The 18,818-nt window shown below is 40.9% G+C and overlaps 1 long non-coding RNA gene across 3 annotated transcripts in view; it reads left to right on the forward strand.

Annotated features, from left to right (window-relative positions):
- Positions 1-8,684, forward strand: part of LOC132656915 (uncharacterized) — a 69,460-nt gene extending 60,776 nt beyond the window's left edge. The window contains exons 4-6 of one of the 3 annotated variants that reach the window (XR_009594721.1): positions 2,869-3,283; positions 5,943-6,078; positions 8,312-8,684. This is a non-coding gene — a long non-coding RNA (uncharacterized LOC132656915). The remainder of the gene's footprint in view (positions 1-2,868; positions 3,284-5,942; positions 6,079-8,311) is intronic. The other 2 variants (XR_009594722.1, XR_009594723.1) reach the window with 2 other exon arrangements.
- The last annotated feature ends 10,134 nt before the right edge of the window (positions 8,685-18,818 follow it).

An 18,818-nucleotide genomic window follows, 5' to 3' on the forward strand; every position in this document is an offset into this window, starting at 1 on the left:
TTGGGGTTTATAATAGGATTCGCTGCTCGCCAATTTTATTTTCTTGCTTCACAAAAGAGGCTTCAGTGGAAATAAACTCCAGGTCCAAGTTTTAAAAATTTCATGCTAAAGGGATATAAATGTTATTCACTGTAGCAGAATTTGGTAAGCTTTTAGTAATGAGCTAGTGAGGTGGGGCTTTCAGAAAGTCAGTGCCTCCATGGATGGATGTAGCGGGGGTGTGATGAGGGATGAATGTAATGGGGAAAATCCCTTGCACTGTTTGGGGGAGCAAGAGCTATTCATTTAGATTCTGTGGGGTGAAGCATAAAGAAAAATGTGGGGACACGTTTCTTTTTCTTTCTTTTTTATCTTTAGGGAATATATACTTACTTTAACTGCCAGACCCACTTCCTAAGTAATGAGCACTCCATTGGTCCAGGGCCTTGGGATCAATTTCCTCCTTGCTACTACTGAACAGGGGTGTATTACATAGCACAAAAGTTAATGGTGGCAGGAAACAGATGCTAATACCTGCACTTGTAACATCTTAGGAACTGGACTTCCTCCCCCCTGCTTCCTGCTGTTTACACAAACTCCAGTGTCTCTGATAATAACCCTTGTTTCCCCCACTTGTACACATATCAATTTATTCTAAAACCCCGACATCCAGTTGTTCAGCTGCATCTCCCAGGGCAGAGATGCTCTCTCTAACCCCCTGGCAGAGATCACTGCAAAAAGGAAAGCCTCTGTCTTGGCCATATTTCCCATGAAAGGGGGCACCAAACAACATCCGCTCACTTCTTCGTCCTGACACCCATGACACATCTCCCTGGTGACAGAGCACACCTCTGGCCCATCAGGCATTAACAAGAAACAAACACCAAACTCTGGCATTCTGCCAAATGACCTTTTTGTGTGTGCGTCTATTCTGCAGTGCCAGAATGGAATATGCTTGAAGGTAGTCATCACACTTCTCCATCATTTATATTCCACAGGATATATCTTTTGAGAAAGTTTATTAAATACTAGGCACAAATAACTACAAAACTTCAATGGGATGACTCCAGAAATACTTTATCCTGTTTTTTCATTTTCTTTTTTTTTTTTTTTTTTATTATTTTTCTCTTTTGTGGCTGTTGGAAATAGGAAAAGGGAGGGTAGTCATTAGGTGGGGGAAAGACATTTCTCTAAATGTCAATATTTATGAAACGCCATTTTAAACCTTTATAAATGATTATCTTCCTCAGTACTGATGAGGCAGTTTCACAATGCTGCTCAATTTATTTACTCAGGAGACCAATTTATTTCAGTACCTCTCTACTAACTGTTTGCATTGACATCTAGGTCTGCTTTGAGCAAGCAACTGTGACAAGTTGTTTATTGAACTGTAAACAGGTATTGTCTGAATCTAAACAATAGCTTTATCTAATTAGGAGACCCTGGGCATCATCTTAGCCCCATGTGGCTATTCTAAGCCAGCCTGGCATCTCTCGCAGATCTCCCAGGCCTTTTAAAATCCCCTTGTTCACAGCAAAAGCCTCCATCACAAAGTGAAGAATAATCCTCATTTGTCCTTTTACTGTACGTACCAGTGTTTTGTGCAAAAAAAGAAAAAAGAAAGAGAAAGAAAAAGAAGAAGGAGAAAGGAGGACTGCCTGCAATAAACTGAGGGAGGGTGGCTTGATTCAGAATGCTTGAGTTAGGAAAGGAAACCATGAATGAGATGTAAAGAGAAGAAGAGTATGAATAAAGATGAGCGGGGTTTGCTGCCTAAGAGGTAAAAAATGCCTTGTGTAAACTAGAAAGTGCCTTCCTACCCGAACGGAACTCAATGAAATGGTGGTCATGAGGTTTTCAGGCAAAAAAACAAAAAAACAAAAAAACCAAATGTAGGTGTGATAGTGGGAAGCACACTGAGAGGAAAGAGTGGGTGGGGGGAAATTCTTGGGGTTCGGACTGAAATGGGAGGAGTTCAAAAGCACTGGGGACCCATGTCTTCCCTTTCCTGGCTATTCCTTTTTGTCTGAAGATGCTAATTGAAGGCAGCAATCAATGCCCTTTGTTTTCAGCTGCCACCACACCCCTGCAAGGCTATGCTCAATGCTGGGGGGTGGGCATGAGTAAGGAAGCTTCATGATATGGTAGTATTTCCTTCTTTTGGAAGGAACGGATTAATTGCAATTTTAAGGGGAAAAAATTTCACCAGAGAGAAATTTGGAGGCCAGAGAAGAGAGAGAGATAGATAGACAGACAGACAGACAGATAGATGGCCCAAGGATGCTCCACTGGTATACACCAAAGAGAAAAAGCTGTGGGAAAGTGAGGAGGCTGATGTATTCTTTTTTTAGTCACTGTATAGACATTGCTGATTTCACCATAAAGCCACGTCTTTGCATTCTTTTTGTCTCTCCTCGGGCATTCGGAGTTGCTTTTCAGCTCGCTTCCTTAACAATTTGTGTAATTGGTTTCACTCATGGGGAGGCCCAATTGGTGGGTTCATTGTGAGGGGCCTCATGAAATATGAATCTATTTAAAAATTAATAGTAGATCAATATTAATTCAATAAAATATTTTAATCTCAGGTATGAATCTTTCATACCTTCGCACAGACATGCAGATTTCAGAAGCCCATTTGTGTGTTTCTGACAGGCTGTCCAGTTTCGCCAGGACGGCACTGAAATTATTCCTCCTTGTACCATGTGCTTCAGGCTCTCTCAGCTAGAGCCGTCCAGGTCAATGGTGATGTTTATTCAAACTGCTAAGGGAATGCAAATGAGATGTATGTCGCAGAGCAACCCATCCAAGTTTACCTTGTTTAATCGAGTTTATGGTTTCTCCCGTCTCTGCTCGGAATCAACCTAAGGAGACTCTCACATCATCTTATAGGTTAATCCGTGTTCACGCCAGGTTTGACTCATATCAAACCTGGCGTGCTGAGGCACCCGAAGGCTTCTCTGACAAGGGGCTCTGAAGAGATGGACTGCTGCTGCTCTCATCGAAATGAACCAGTTGCACCCGGCTGATAAAACCAGAGATTTACTGGAGCAGACAAGCCCCAGCTTAAACAGGCTTCTCTCTTTACTGCAGCCCCTCTGCCGCTCGAAGCAGTCATCTCTCATGTCAGGTGTCATCAGCTAAAACAATAGAGTGGCGTCCGAGTCCAGCTGAAAAAAGGGTGATGGCAGATGGCAGACAGGCCATGCTCTCCCTATCAGTAGGGCTGGGTCTACAGCATCACTCTGAGTCCACGCCAAGAGGCCAGTTGAGACTCCAGTGCAGAACATAAAGGCTTAGAACTAAGGTAATGAACAATGAATTAGGAGGTAAAAATGGTCTCAGTACTGATTCAAGAAGCATTGGGTAATGGCTAAAGCAATAATTTTCATCCTGTCCGGGCTTCTACCTCCATTTGTCTTTAATATATATCCTTATCACCTGATACCTAAGTTATACTGGCTCTCAATAAAGGAAAGTGAAAGCTGAACACATTAAAAATTTCTTCAACTATGGTTTCTTCTTGAGGGAGCAATGGGAAAGGAGGTGATTGAATTACTGAGGATTTCTATGCCCCGGAGAACAAGTCTACGTAAGTTAGCATACCCCCAAACTGGGAAACAGACATTATGCACACAGTAAAGGATTCAGGTAAGATGCCTAACAGATAGGAACTGAGTCCGTCGCATCTCTATGTTTCCCTAGGGTCTCACAGAGTCTTCTGTGTAGCAGGCCTCCGGTGTATATCTCGCTGAAGGAATAAACATGTGTACAGTTGTTTCTGACATTTATTTAATTTGCCTTTGCAGCGTTCGCTGTACACAAAGCAGGTGTGTATTTCAATCGGTGCCTTGGAATGATATATACTCTCAACTTTTCTGTAATTTATTATCGTATTTTCCTTTTAGAAGAGAAGGTTGCAGCTGTGTGCTGCGGTCATATATCCAAGCTAAGCGAATGCCACTGCATCAATCAGTCCCCTTGACAGGACTCTCCTCCGTGTGTGGGAGTGCACTTCTGAGGGGTCCCCTGGCACCACTCCTCCATGTCTCCTTATTTGATAAGTTGGGTTATTTCTGGCTGTAACCAATGGGTTCCCTGGTCCTCTTCTGCAATGCTGCTAAGTGGGAAATGTATTCAGTACGTGTAGAAGGGGCAGAGGGTAGCTATTAAATAGAAGCGGTATTAATAGGTCCGCTAGATGTTCTGCTTTGCCTAGTTTGGTTCTAACTCATTGCATCCCGAGCAATCCTTTATTTGAGAGCAAACAGGGGTAGTTGGTTACTGTGATGGCTGGAATGAAAAATGCCACTCAGCCTACTCACAGACTGATCCACAGATGGTAGCACTGTCTGAGGAGATTACGGAACTCTTGGGACAACAAGCTGTCCTAGAGGAAACACGTCACTGGGGGCAGGCTTGGAGAATTTCTGGCTTAGTTTCACTTGGAGGTGAGATGTGAGTGCTCAGCTTCACACTGATTCCATTCTTACCTTTTGCAGTCTTCTCCCCCCATTAGGGACTCTAAGTCTCTCCAATCATAAGCCAAAATAAACTCTTTCTTTCAGCAGTTGCTTTTGGTCATGGTATTTTGTCACAGAGACAGAAAAGTAACAAACACCCTAACCTTGGCATTTAAGATGTCAGGGTTTTAACCTCTGTAGGCTACAGATGAATGCTGCATTTCTTGAAGCTACTTGGGTTAGAAGACCAAGAAATATATAATAATAATAATTAAATTATGTAGAGATCACTTTCCTGGTGTTCTTTTTCACATACATTTATTTTTATTGAACATAATAATTTTACATATTAATGGGGTTTGGTGTTTTTTCCAGCATGTTTACAGCAAGCATGGATCATATCCAGTTATCCTTCTTCCTCTCTCCCTCCTCCTGCCCTGCTTCCCTTCACCTTTGCTAGTCCCTAGTAATCACCATTTTACTTTTAGGTAGGTAGGTAGGTAGGTAGGTAGGTAGATAGATAGATAGATAGATAGATAGATAGATAGATAGATAGAGAGATAGAGAGATAGATTGCTTGATTTTTAACATTTTCTTGGTTTCTACATGTGCAAGAGAATATGTTGTTTTTGCCTTTCTGTGGTTGCCTTGTTTCACTCAACACACTGTCCTCTAGTTCTGCCCACTTTGCTGCGAAGAACATTTTTCCATTTTCCTTCTAGCAGACTGAGAAAGAATCCGTTACGTCTATGTGCCGTATTTTCTTTATTTCTCCATAGACATGAAGGGTGAGTGCATAACTTAGGTCTTGAGAACAGTCCTACAGTAATGGGCATGGAGGTGTCTCTTCTGCACATCCACTTTTCTTTCTTTCTTTCCTTCTTCTTTTGAAGCAAATCTGAAGTAGACGAGTTCAACCATATGGTACTCTTCTATCTTGAAAATATCTATACTCTCCACTTCAGTGCACTGAGGTTCATGGATGATATTTAGAATTCATTTTCAAAAAGGATGTAGGCTAGGGAGCGCAGATTGACTAGCAAAGTGGAGGTGGCACAGGATAGCCCCATGGTGGGGCCAGCAGCACAGGATAGCTCGATGGTGGAGCCAGAATCCAACCCTAATGGCCTTGATTCTAATCACTCAGATAGGCCGCTCTGCGGTTAATAGGGACTAAGGTGACCACAGCATTGCCTCTTCTCCCAGGCCTGTGGCTTTGTGCATGAAGCTGTCATTGGCTTTTGGGGGACCACCTGAGGCTGTTACACAAAAAACTCCTAGTTGCCATGCCTTCCTTCCTTGTTTTCCTCCTCTACAGTTTTTTTTACCTACTACCATCTTTGGTGTGACTACCCCTTTGTCCAAGAAGCTGAAAATCAGTGTTTCCTGGGTTGTCTGTGCATTTGTGTTTGTGTGTGTATGTGTGTGTACAGATGCTAGCATATAGGCAAAAAGAAGGTCACGCATGCCCTTATTCATATCTAACATCTTTTCTTTTAACAGTTCTCTGTACCCTGAAACTTGTCTATTTCTTCTAAATCATCTACAATTTCTAAAGGAAAACATAATTCATTGTCCTGTTGCCTAAAAGCAGCTGTTGCAGATGTTTGGAGAGAAGGTGTCTGTAAACACCCTGAAGGTATGACACTTTAAAGGATGACATGCTATTTAATAGTAAATGTTTGGATTTTCCAAGAATATAAATTTCTTTGTAAATCAAGAGCTGTATGTCTTACCCGGGAAGCCAAAGCGAGGCCACTTTTAGCTCAGCCTCATGAACTCAGGCAGACAACAACTTTCTGCAGCTTTGTTCTCCTTAATTAGGAAGTGGTGTCATGTCCTGTCTATCATGCAGGGCTTGAGGGAGGTTTGTTTAGTGGTGTCTTAGTCACTGTTCTTAGTCAATAGTTCTGTGAAGAGACAGCATGACCATGGCAACTCTTATGAAAAAACAAACAAAAAATAAAAAAAAACAAAACAAAACACTTAACTGAGGCTTTATAGTTTCAGAGGCTTCATCTATTTTCATCATAGTAGAGGATATCAAATAGGTATGATACTGGAGCAGTAGCTGAGAGATCCATCTTCATCCACTGGCAGAGAGAGAGAAAGAGAGAGAGAGAGAGAGAGAGAGACAGAGAGACAGAGAGAGACAGAGAGAGACTGGTCCTGGCAGGGTCTTTTAAAAGCTCAAAACCCAGCCCCAGTGACATACTTCCTCCAACAAGACCACACTTCCATATCTTTCTAATCCTTTTGAATAGTATCACTCTCTGCTGAAGAAGCATGCAAACATGTGAGCCTATGGTAGCATTCTTATGCAAAATATCACAACTAGTATATAAAGTGACAGTCTTTGACACATACTAATGGCTCTATAGGGCCAGAGATGTGGCTCAGTTGATAGTTTGCGAAGTATGCATGAGATTCAAGGTTCAATACATTGTACTCCATTAAGCAAGTATGGTGGCATATGCCTGTAATTTTCAACACTTGTGAGAGCATCACGAATATCAGAAGTTCAAGGTTATTCTTGACTATTTAGGAAACTGAAAGCTGGCCTAAGACCTTGTTTTACAGGGTGTTGTTGCTTAGTTGCTAGCGTGCTAGCCTGGCATGTACTTGGTTTTGGGTGTGGTCCCCAGCACCACAAATGAGTGCTGAGTAGATAGTTTTAATCTCAGGATGTGGGAGATAGAGGATCAGAAGTTGAAACGCTATATAACAAGTTATATGCTGTAAGTTATCATGTGCCAAATAACAAGTTCAAGGTCAGTGTGGGTACAGGATACCCTGCCTCAAAAAAAAAAAAAAAAAAAAAAGTGACATATAAATAAATAAATACTAAACTAAATGAGAGGGGTTCACAAATGATAGCTATTAAAAGTAAGAGGGAGAATTTAGTTCAGCTTGTGAGAATGCTCTTACCTATTAGCAATAAAAGGCAGTCTAATGGGAAACTCTGGGACTAGGTATGCTCTAATTCACTGGAGACACTGAAATTGCCTGGATTGTTCTTTCTCTAGGATCCAATGAGTCGGATTTTTATACAAAACAGAAATTCTCATTATTTGATACATGGCATAAATGGCTGAGAACTTCTCTCCTAAACTTTTAATACAAATACTGAAATTAAGGGAAGCATTTTCCCAAGTGTTTTCAGGAGATAAATGAAACTGGTGGACTCAGGTAACAAGCACGGAAGAGCATTTGCTCCCGGAGTGGATAGGACATAAACGTCGCTTCCTTTAGAAGGATGCCTCATGCCCTAGGTGTCTAGTGTGACCCGGAAGGAGATGGTGAAGATGAGTACCAGGCATCTGGGTCTTTCTTCCTCTTTGTCCTTATGGCCCTTTAACGTCTGCAATTCTTAGGCTTGGGGTGACTTCAGCTGTCAAGAGGTTAAAAATGGCTACCACTGCGCATTCAGCCTTGGGGGTGGTTCAGGAGAGGGTAGACTTGAGAGTAAGAAATGGTCACCAATGCTTGAGTGCTCTGACAGCTCTTTGCTTAGTCTTGTTGAGATGGTATTTGAGGAGACCTGATAATTCCCCCTTACACTGGTGTTTGAGATGACTCCACCTTTGATGACTTTGAGGTGTTTGTATATTGTACAAAAGAGGAAGGGTACACTTCAGTAATGTTAATTGCAACAAGCACAGTTTTGCTAATCTTGGCATCTCATAGTTTTAGCAGAGGCTCCTAGCTATAGGGCTATTTGTTTAATATCGGGAGCAGTTTTCTTCATGGTGTGTGTACGTGTGTGTACGTGTGTGTGCGTGTGTGTGTTTATCTGTGAGTGACTGTATGTACATGTGTGAAGGAGCATGGGGATACTAAAAGACAAGTCAGGCCTTGTTTTTGTTTTTCAGGCACTATCCATCTTTTTTTGGAGATAGCATCTCTCAGCAGCATGGAGCTCACCAAGAAGGCTAAGCTGGCTAGACTGGTCGGTGTTCCCTAGGGATCTGTCTATCTCCACCTTTCCAACCATGGGATTACCAGCTCACTACACCACACCTGGTGTCTGGGGATAGAACTCAGGTTTTTATGCTTGCAAGACAAATATTTTATTGACTGATTCATCTCTACAGCTGTTCTTTATGGTTTTTATATTTTTAATAAAGAGTATCTTTATTTCAATGGATGATGTCTTAAATATTATTAAATTGCTTCAGGAGACCAAACTTACATGTGAATAGATTTAAAGCATAAAGAAAGCCACACGTGGATTGATCCTAACATTCCCCAAAAAGTCTTTGTTGTTGTTATTGTTTTTTGTTGTTTAATAAAATGGTTTTTCTTCTTCTTTTGGTACTTGATTGAATTTCAGAACTTCAAAAATTCTTTGGATCGTCTGGTTGACCTCTAAGTCCTTTCCACTTATCAAACTCTCTTAATTTCTCTGAAATAAAATACAGTGGATTTTTAAGGAGAGGCTTTCCAATTTACCTTTAAATTCCCCCCTACCATTAATCTGGTAACTGCCATTTTAAGATTTCAATTTCAGTGGGACTTTTTTAAAATTAAAATATAAACTAATAAGAGAGGGAGGGCGGGGCTGGAAGGAGACAAAGGAGAGGGCTACAACCGGGATGCAAAGTAAACAAATTGTAAAAAAAATACATTTAAATATAAAAACTGCAATTTTACAAGAGTGTTACGGTTAAAATTTAAAAAAAGAAAACTAGCTTATTACTATTGTAAAAATGAATTAATATTACTTTCCTTTAATAATTTGATGTGGAAAAAATAACATATGAAGATGGAATGACAAATGAACACGGGGATTCCAGAAGGGTTGCTCCAAAATCAATGGATTATAGTTATTTTTGTACAAGGGTTTAAATCTTGTTATTAAAATCTTATTTCCTATAATTATTTATTGATTGATTATTTTATATATTTCAAGACATATCATTTAGAATAACCATTTAGGAAAAGGAGTCCATGGCCAGATGTTCAACCAAGCTGACAGAAGGGCTTAGAAGTCACATAGAAAACAGTGTGGAGTCATAGGCAGTAATATGAACAGGACGACTCTACCAGACCAAGTTTTGGGACAATAATATTTGGTCTTATCAGAATTCAGAAGCTAGGTTGCCAAGTGGGAGATGGGATCACAGCAAGGAGAGAATATCTCATGGGATATAGCTCCTTTGGAGTTACTCCTTGGTAAACCCCAAATGAGTTTAGCAAAGGTAGGCTAACTGTGATTCTAAGATGAGGAAAGAGGGAGTGAATTTACCTGAAAACCTTTCAGCAAATGGCTGGATTAATGAGAACCAGTGGAGATGTCACCTGACTCAGAGATATATGAGTTCCCAGAGTCAGAGAAGAGACAGCTGGCCTATTGTCAGGGAGCAGCTGAATAGCTGCTCCAGAAGGATGGCTGATTGCGGTGATTACTCTTTCCTCGTGGCTGATTTCCTGAAGGTGCACTGTATCCACCCATAATGGGCAGGAAGTCGTTCACTGTCTTAGTCAAGGTCTGAAACACAACAGTGTGTGACAGCAAATGTCATGTTCAATGTAGTGGTGCTGTTTTCATCCTGGTAATCTGGGATCTGAAGAGCCCATTGAGTACTGAGCACATTCATTCCTGAATGATGGAGACCAGGTGGACTCAGCAGAAAGGGGTATGGTAATGCTAATGTGAAACACCCCATTTGTAGGCAAAAAAGAAGAAAGGCAGGAGGACAAGGCCCATATTTAGCACTTGTATGGATCTGGATACTAGCTAGCGGGGAGAACATGAGCCAAGGCTCCACAGATATGCTACTGACGGCTAGAAAATTCAAGTGCGAACTTTGAGTGATTTTAACACTGGAACTTGAAACAAAAATCTCAGAGAAAAGATCAAGTTTTTGACAGCATAAGATTCAGATTAGTTACTGTGGATGGTTTAGCAAGATGAGGGAAAGTTTTATAAAGAGGGTCCAGGTACAAGCAGAACACCGACATTTTCTAGAAGACTCATTAGCGCTCGAATGAATAGGGCAGGGAAGGCAGTGCGGTGCCTGACCAGTATCGCACACTTTGTTGTTTGCGTCTTTCAATGCTTTATATTTCACTCAAATATTTATCGAATATCTACTTTGTGGAAAATGAGTAGATGTGGTCCATGCTCCTGAGAGCTTATCATCTGCAAGGATGTATTGACTGAGACCAGAAATCCTGAAAGAGATACATGCAGTAGGATGTGAAGGGTCCTGGGAGCAAGCATATTTTGGAAGAGTACCTAATCCAGATTAGATAAGAGGAGGTTGAAGAAGTTAAAACCCGTTAAATAGGGCTTGTGTGATAAGCACATTTTTTTTTTCTGGAAATATACAGCTGGGAAGATATTTAAAGCAGAAAAATATTAGTATTCGTTGATTCTTATAGGCAAGGGGAGAATGATGTTTTCGGGACTAGAAATTGATTCATAGTGGCTGGCGAGTAGACGGTTGTGTGCACAGTGTCAAGATAAGAAGCAGAGGCGTTAACAGGCTGAAATTCCGTATTGTGCTCCATAAGCCATATTGGGGAATTTGCACTAAAAGTATTCATTGACTCTTGTCTCAGTTTGACAAGTAGTTTTGAGTACCTAGGTACAAGTAGTTACTTTTCTCATTGCTGTTAACCAAATACAAGAGTCAACCTAAAGGAAGAAAGGTTTATTCTGGATCATGCTTCAGAAGGGTCCATCTTAACAGGCAAGGTAGTGGTCCATAGCTGTGGCCATAGGAACACGCTCACATTCCAATAAGATCAACAGAGAGAGAGAGATGGAAGATGCCGGCATTTGGTTGGCTTTCTCACTTTTTCTTTGACTCAGCATAGGCTTCTGATTCGGGGGTTGGTACTGCCCATATTCATAGTAGGTTTTCTCAGAGACTTCTCTGGAAATACCCGCACAGACAAATCTACATGTGTATCTTGTTAATTGGTGTTTCTTTAATCTATGTGAAGTTGACAGTTAAAATTATCATCACAGTCCGTATCCTATAGAAGCTTGGAATGGATGATAGAGATAATAACTGATGATAGAGTGAGGTAAGCCAGCCTTCTTGGCTCACAGAACCTATAGCCTGTTTGTGTGTGTGTGTGTGGGGGGGTAATGCAAAAATTCATTTCATGAAAAGTTCAATGCCAGTGGATTGATAGTAACAAATGGCGGCTGGGGAAACATCAGCAGGGACACTTAGATTGACATTAACAGTGGGCATCCTAATGAATCAGAGTGGACAAGCCCTTCCAGAGGACAAGGCATTAGTTCAAAGCCTATCTGAAGATACTGGGGCATAGAAGATGGAAGCAGGGTACTCTAAACAAGACAAGAGCATGTGCAAAGAACTCTGGGCAAAAAGAAGATACCTCAACTGAAGACAGGAGAGGATTTTTCTGTGGCCAAAGGTTTGGAACCCGAGGGAGTCCTCAAGAGCTGTGGAAAGAATATTTAGAGGTAGGACGTCGAATCTTTTGGCATTGCTATATGATGCTGTCATTTACATATATGAATCAGTCTCATCCATAGTTATCCTGGGAAAAATGTAGCCTTCAGATTACAATTGGTAGAGTGTTGATTACTGCACATACGTATGAAAAAATTAATTGATTCACTTTATACATATTAGAAACCAAAATTTAAGTTTAATTGAAAAAAAAGATGTCAATATTAATACTAAGGATACAAAGAACCAAAAGATGTAAACCATCAGCAAAGCTTTTACTTTGAGCCATCCTATAGAACCTGTCTATTAGTCCAGGGCTGTTCGTACTCTGCTAGACTATTTCTAGAAACTTCAACCACTGTGTAGTTTACAACTAATTGAAATGTTTTCTCTCCTTCTGGGCTTCAGAGTCCCTTTGTGCTCCAATTACACGAAAGTGAGGCAGCTCCTCTCAGTAGCTTTTGGGTCGTGTGCAGGGAAGCACAGCCTCTCTTCAGGGCTTCCTACAGCCAGCATTTTCCTACCACAACTCCTCAAGAATGGCAGTGCAGCCTGAGACTGCTTTATCATTGGGATTCCTGTCCTCAGGATTGCTAGATCCATTCCCAGCATCCCTTTCTTTTTTTAATTTTTTAAAAAATTGTTTATTCCCTATACATTCCAACTATAGTCCCGCCCTTCCTGGTCCCACTGTCCTTCCCTTTTCCCTGTATCTACCCTCCCTTACCCCTCAGAAAAGGGGACCCCCCACCTACCCATCCCAGCACAACAAGTTGTATCAGGACTGAGACAACCCTGCCAAGGGGAAGTGATCAAAAAGCATGCAAGAGAGTCCTTGTCAGAGATAGCCCCTGATCCCCTTACTAGGGAACCCACATGAAGATCAAGCTGTCTATTGGATACATATGTGTAGGGGGCCTAGGTCCAGTCCACACATGGATCTGGGTTGGTGCTTCAGTCTCCTCAAACCTATCTGGGCCCAGGTTAGTTGGCTCTGTTGATTTTGAGGCACTCCTGTTTCTTCCGTGTCCTATCCTCCCTCCCACTCTTTCACAAGGCTCCCTGTGCTCTGCCCAATGTTTGCCCGTGAGTCTCAGCATCTGTTTCAGTCTGTTGCTGAGTGGAGCCTCTCAGAGGACAGCTACCCAGCATCCTTTTCTACTTGAACGATTCTTGCTATTTAAAGTTCTTCACATTCAAAAGCTCTTTTGCCTCCCTACATTCCAGGATAATTTCAATCCTGCAGATATTATTTTGGGCAACATACCACCATTTTAAAATGCAATTTTCTGATTCAGGGGACATGCATTCAGGGTTCGCAGCATATTGGCCACAATGAACACATATCTATCAGTAAAGGCAAGGTGCATGGGTTTCCCAGATGTTAGCTATCTTAAGAAACTCTCTAAACCTTAGTTAAATGACCGAATATGCTACTTTGATATTACCATAATGTCTTTGGGAAAGACATTTATCTGGCTATGTTTAATTTTCTAAGGCTGCAGCTTCAAGGGAGAAAAAAAAAAGGAAGAAAGGAGGATTTATTTGTGCAATACTTTCTGGTGTGATATTTTTATTTTGTATTAAACATACATACTACATAAATCCAGGGGCTCTCCATTTTGTCATACTTCGGGAATATTTAAAAATATCACATTCTATCAGCGCTTACGTGAAAACTTGTTTACTGTGTTTCTTCCCGAGCTGAGCGACTCTGGAAGCTTTCTGACTCGGAACAAATCACACACACACAAAATGAAGATAAAATGCCTACATCCAGGTCAAGGCAAGTAAATACTGTCACCCGTGCCACTGGAACTGAGGAAAGAGCTCTGGGCTTAGAGGAAGAGGAGCTAGGTTTCCAACACAGCTGTATAATTAGTAGCTGTGGGACCTTAGGTAAACCCAAGCCTTGTTTCTGTCAAAAGGCTGGGACAATGGGTTCATGCCTTACTTTCTGTTTGCTTTGTCCATTTATGAATATATTTACTCATTATGCAAGCATTGCCGAGTGCCTGTTACGGGATAGGCATTTTGACGAGTGAACTCATTGCTCCTGACTTCATAGGTTGTTGTACAAATGAACGGAGACAATCATACTGTTTTAGTCAGCGTTCCGTGGCTGTGAAGAGACATCATGACCGCAGCAACTCTAACAAAGGAAAGCGTTTAACTGAGGCTTTCCAGAGGTTTAGTTCATTCGCATTATGGGGCGGGGGGGGGGGGCGGGGGGCGGCATGGTGATATTCAGGCAGACATGGTATTTGGAGAAGTAGTTGAGGGTTTTCTATGTTCAGACCCCCGGCAGCAGGAAGAGAGGACACTGGACCTAGCTGGAGCTTTTGAAACCCCAAAGCTCAGCCCTAGTGACAAATTTCCTCAAACAAGGCCACACCTACTTCAACAGAGCCATAGTTCCCAATCCATTCAAAGGGCGCCACTCCCCGGTGACCCAAACCACCACGTATACTCAGTGCTGTCATTTCTAAAGGCCACAGGATGCAATCTGGCTTTCTTCTTGTCAGTTCTGCTGCGCATGCAGCATGGATCAGCTTACCTGGACTTAGGTCAGTCCTCCCACGATCCCCCCGCTCTTGGCTCTCACTGGTCCTTATAAACACACGACATAACCAAAGCACATTGAGAAACTCATCCTTTCGGTAGCACAGGCCAGTAGTCCCAGACACTTAGGAGGCCGAGGCAGGAAAATAAAATGCTTAGGACCAACCCCGGCAACTTAGTGAGATCCCGTCTCAAAACAAAAAGCACAAGAGAGACAAAACATGAGAGAGAAGCATTTTCTCCCCCTCCCCCCCAATTTACTCAGTTTAGTACCCAGGCCAGCTTCCTCAGCTGAAGCTCCCTGCAAACACAGGTGGGTGGGTACAGGTGTGCTTCCTAGGTGATCCAGGTCCAGTTAAGGTGACAGCGAAGATCACGCATCACAGCCAAGGCCACCGCTCAGGGGTAAAACACCTGCCCAGCATCTGAAAAGCCCCGAGTTCTACCCTGATACCACGAATCAAAACATAACAAAATACAAAACTCATCCAAATGTTAGATAACATGTAAGGTGCCTGAATGGGATTCAAATCAAGGGGAGTGGGGAGGTCATGTCAGAAGTCTGTGAAGTTTCTTGCAGCACAGGGGTCCATGTATGCAGCAATGCTATTTACTGTTACCGCCATCAATGCTCATCGGTGATGCTATAAAACAGGCTCAAACTGTAACTAGCAAACTAGAAATGAATTTAGTTGGGTTTCTGCTGGACTCTCACTGTGACGCTCTTGTTTTCTGGGTTAGGCTTGACACTTCTGCCTCTTTTCCCTGTGGGCACATCTCAGGGAGGGTCTTTGGAGGTCATGGCTGGACTGTTGGTAAGCATATGATTTTAAAGAAGGAAAGGAATGGTTTCATTGGAGAATCACCGTGTCAAGAGGGTTGTGTACCTCCTTGATGTTGAAAATGCCAGTTTCTCATAAAAAGGCAAAACCCTTCATTTCGAAAGGTTGAATATAATGTTATTTAACTAATTTCAAACGACTACCTTTAGGTCACTGAGAAAGTCTAAATCTGAGAAGAGTCTCTGGGGCCTGTAACATTTTCATTTGCTTCAAGAATGGCTAAATTTTAAGTTGTTTTAACCTCTTGCCTTTTGATATTTGGCTCCTCTGACAGGAAGCGTCTGTCTACTGCAAGAGATCTGAAGTAACAGAATGACCTCCCTAATCAGGGATCAGTGTCCATTACACTCTTGGGAGCTAAGCATCAGGTATGTATACTACTTTGATGGGTTTACTGGAAAATTTATGAAAACTATAAAGATTCTGAACATAGTTTAACAGGATGTTACCAAGCCCACCACAGCCTCATTCAAACCCTCTTTCAAGTTAAACTCCTGCTGTGGTGGTTTTTATTGTAAAAGTCTTCTTGGCTTGGGGACATTTTACAAATGACAGTAGAAACCTCTCCCTTTCCATTATGCATGTGAGAGTTATCTATGTCACCCTTTGTAAAGGAAGTTTGCTCACCTTTATTGATATGTGCCATTTCATTTAATTAAAAACACCATAACTGATTTCTTACTCCCATTCAATTTTGCATAGCTATTTGGATTATTTCCAATTAAGTGGTGGTTAAAATTGCTGCTTTTGGGGCTTGGCAGGCAGTTTAGTGAGTCTGAGGAGTTAGAAGTTACCTAGGTTCCTTTCCTGTTTGTCCTGTCTCCTGCCCCTCCCTCTAGACGCCATTCTTACAGCATCTTTATTGAATTTGATAAAAATAATTTGCTGTCTAAATTAAAAATAATTTTGGGATCTGGTCTCTCCTTTCCATTCTCTCCTACTAAATAAAAGATTGTTGCTCTGTGTTCCTTAAGTGTTGATAAAAATTCACCAATAAAGCCCTGTGGATTTGGGGAATTTTTGATTGCATATGTTTAATTAAATGACTCAGTTTAATTAGTAGTTAGGGTTTGTCATATTCTTTTTCTTTCTCTCCCTTCTTCTCTCCTTTTCTCCCTCCCTCCCTCTCCTGGGTCTTCTTATATAGTCCAGGAAATTCTCCTGGCTCATCATCCTTAGCATTAAGATTATAGGTGTAACAGTTATACACTACCATGTAGGCTCCATTTTTTTCAGGAACTTCTAAATTTTGAAATTAACTGTTGTAAGCTCTCCACAATATTTTCTTATGAAAGTATGATACTTGGCAGTGATGACATTTACACTCCTGAGTTCGGTAGTTTATCCCCTTTTTTTTAGATTGATGAATCTTGTTAGGAGTTTATGAACTTTAACATTATTTTTTCAGAGAACAAATTTTGACCTTTGTCGATTTTCTCTGTTTTATGTGCATGTTCTGGTTCACTAATTCGTACTTTTGCCTTTAAGTTAAAATTTCTTCTGACTTATTTGTACTTAGGTATTCTTCAATGACATCAATGATACTTGTTCACGTTTTGAGACTAAATGTATCCTATAAGCAATGCTTTTGTTACAGTCATACATTTTACTACTTTTTGTCTCACTGAGGTTAGGGAATTTAGCTTCTTTTGTGGTTTCTTTTGGCTATACAGTGTGGATATAGCTTTTCAAACATTTGGGGTTATCTAGTTTTAAAAACTGATCTCTGGATCAGTACTATAGAGAGAATACTCAGTCTTTTGATACATGTGGAGCTGTACTTTAAATTTAATTTTGGCGTGTTTGAGTGTTTGCTTACATGTACTCATATGTACTGTATGCATGCCTCATGCCCACAGAGACCAAAGTAAGGGTTGATTGCCCTAGAACTGCAGTGACCAATGGCTGTGAGCTGCCATGTGGATGATGGGAATTGAACCTTGGTCCTCTGTAAGGATACCAAGTGATGTTAGCTGCCTGGCATTTCTGTGGGTTCTGGGGGTGATCCAAATGGCCATCTCCCTGCTTGTGTGGCAAAAATTTTATTCACAAAGCCAACTCCCCAGCCCCAGTTGTTAGATTTCTAAAGTTTACTTTCTTTGGTTCATATTTATATGGTACACTGGGCAGCTGTTGTTTATTTTAGCATATTTTCTTGGGTTTGTAGATGATTTTAAATATTAATGCTTGGTGAGGAAATAATCATGCAGAAATAAAATAAAAATCTTTTAAATCAATCTAAAGATGTAAGTCTGCACATCAATTGATCTTATATTATTTAGCACTCAGATTGCTAGTAATCAATACCAGTATGCACCCTAGGGAAGTTATTTCTGAACTCGAAGGCAAAACAGATAAATGGGTATTAAAACAAAACTCAAGTCATATACAATGGGAAAAAGACCAAACTGGCATTAGAGTTTCCTCTACAAGTTCAAAGTTAGAAAATGATACTGGTTACATTCTAGAAGAACATTTGACCAAATAATTTTCAGTGATAATGCTTGCCCTCAAAGCAAAAAGGACAAGGAATTGTAAAAACAAGAAAACTAAATTTAACTGGCTGACCTAATCCCATCAATAAAGAAATGAAGTAATAAGACATTCTGAATAGGAGAAAATAATAAGAAATACCAGTCAGGGGCATTTCATTCATTTAAATGTGGAACTGAAAGTTGAAATGGGGTCTCAGTGGAATGTAATTGCTTTAAACATTAACAGTGAGACAGTAAGATAGAAAGGCGGGCTGAGGCAAAAGGATAGTAAGCTATTTTATGCCTGAGGCTAGAGGACTTGAGTAGACTCCATCTAAAATCAAAAGAGTTAGTTTTGACATTTTCCACAATACTTTTAATTTACTTTAGAGAGATTTTCCAAAATAGCGTGCTTTTGATAAAGAATTGTGTGATAGGGGATGGTTTCCCCCTTCTTTTGTTTCTACATTTTTTCTTTTTCATTTAATTCAAGTAGAATAAAAGCCACCACCGCAAATGTGAGGACCCAGAAAGCCTAAACAATGATGTCTGGTTATTAGCCAGTGCTATTTTGGGATGATTAGTTTGTGGAGTGATTTTTAAATGTTTTCATTGTTTGATTTTATTTTTAAAAATAAGGACATGTATCATTTTGGCAAAAATCTCCTTTTTTTTTTTTCCAAGTCAGAGTGCAACAGAACCATCTTCATCCACAAGAGTTTTTTTTCCCCCCTCACCTTTCTCTAAATTACTTTCACAAAGAAACTTTATATTTTATCTTAAAAGAAGTCACTGATTGAATTATTCTTTGTCAAGGTGTGCCTAATGTGATCAAGTTTTAGTTGGGTTTTGCTAATGAAGAGTGAATTCTTTTCTGAAGCCATTCCTAGCACTCAGCACCACTCAGTGTAACCTTTCCTACCCCAGCCTTTCCCGTTTCAAGTCAGGTCTGTCATCTCATCCTCTTAGATCTACGAGCAGACAGTGAGTGTCACCCAAAAGGACACTCTCTGAGGAGCGGATGGCGGTGGGATGCTACAGGTTTGAAAGCCCATCAGACTGACA

Source organism: Meriones unguiculatus, chromosome 10 (genome assembly GCF_030254825.1).
Source record: "Meriones unguiculatus strain TT.TT164.6M chromosome 10, Bangor_MerUng_6.1, whole genome shotgun sequence".
In the NCBI taxonomy this organism is placed as follows: domain Eukaryota; kingdom Metazoa; phylum Chordata; class Mammalia; order Rodentia; family Muridae; genus Meriones; species Meriones unguiculatus.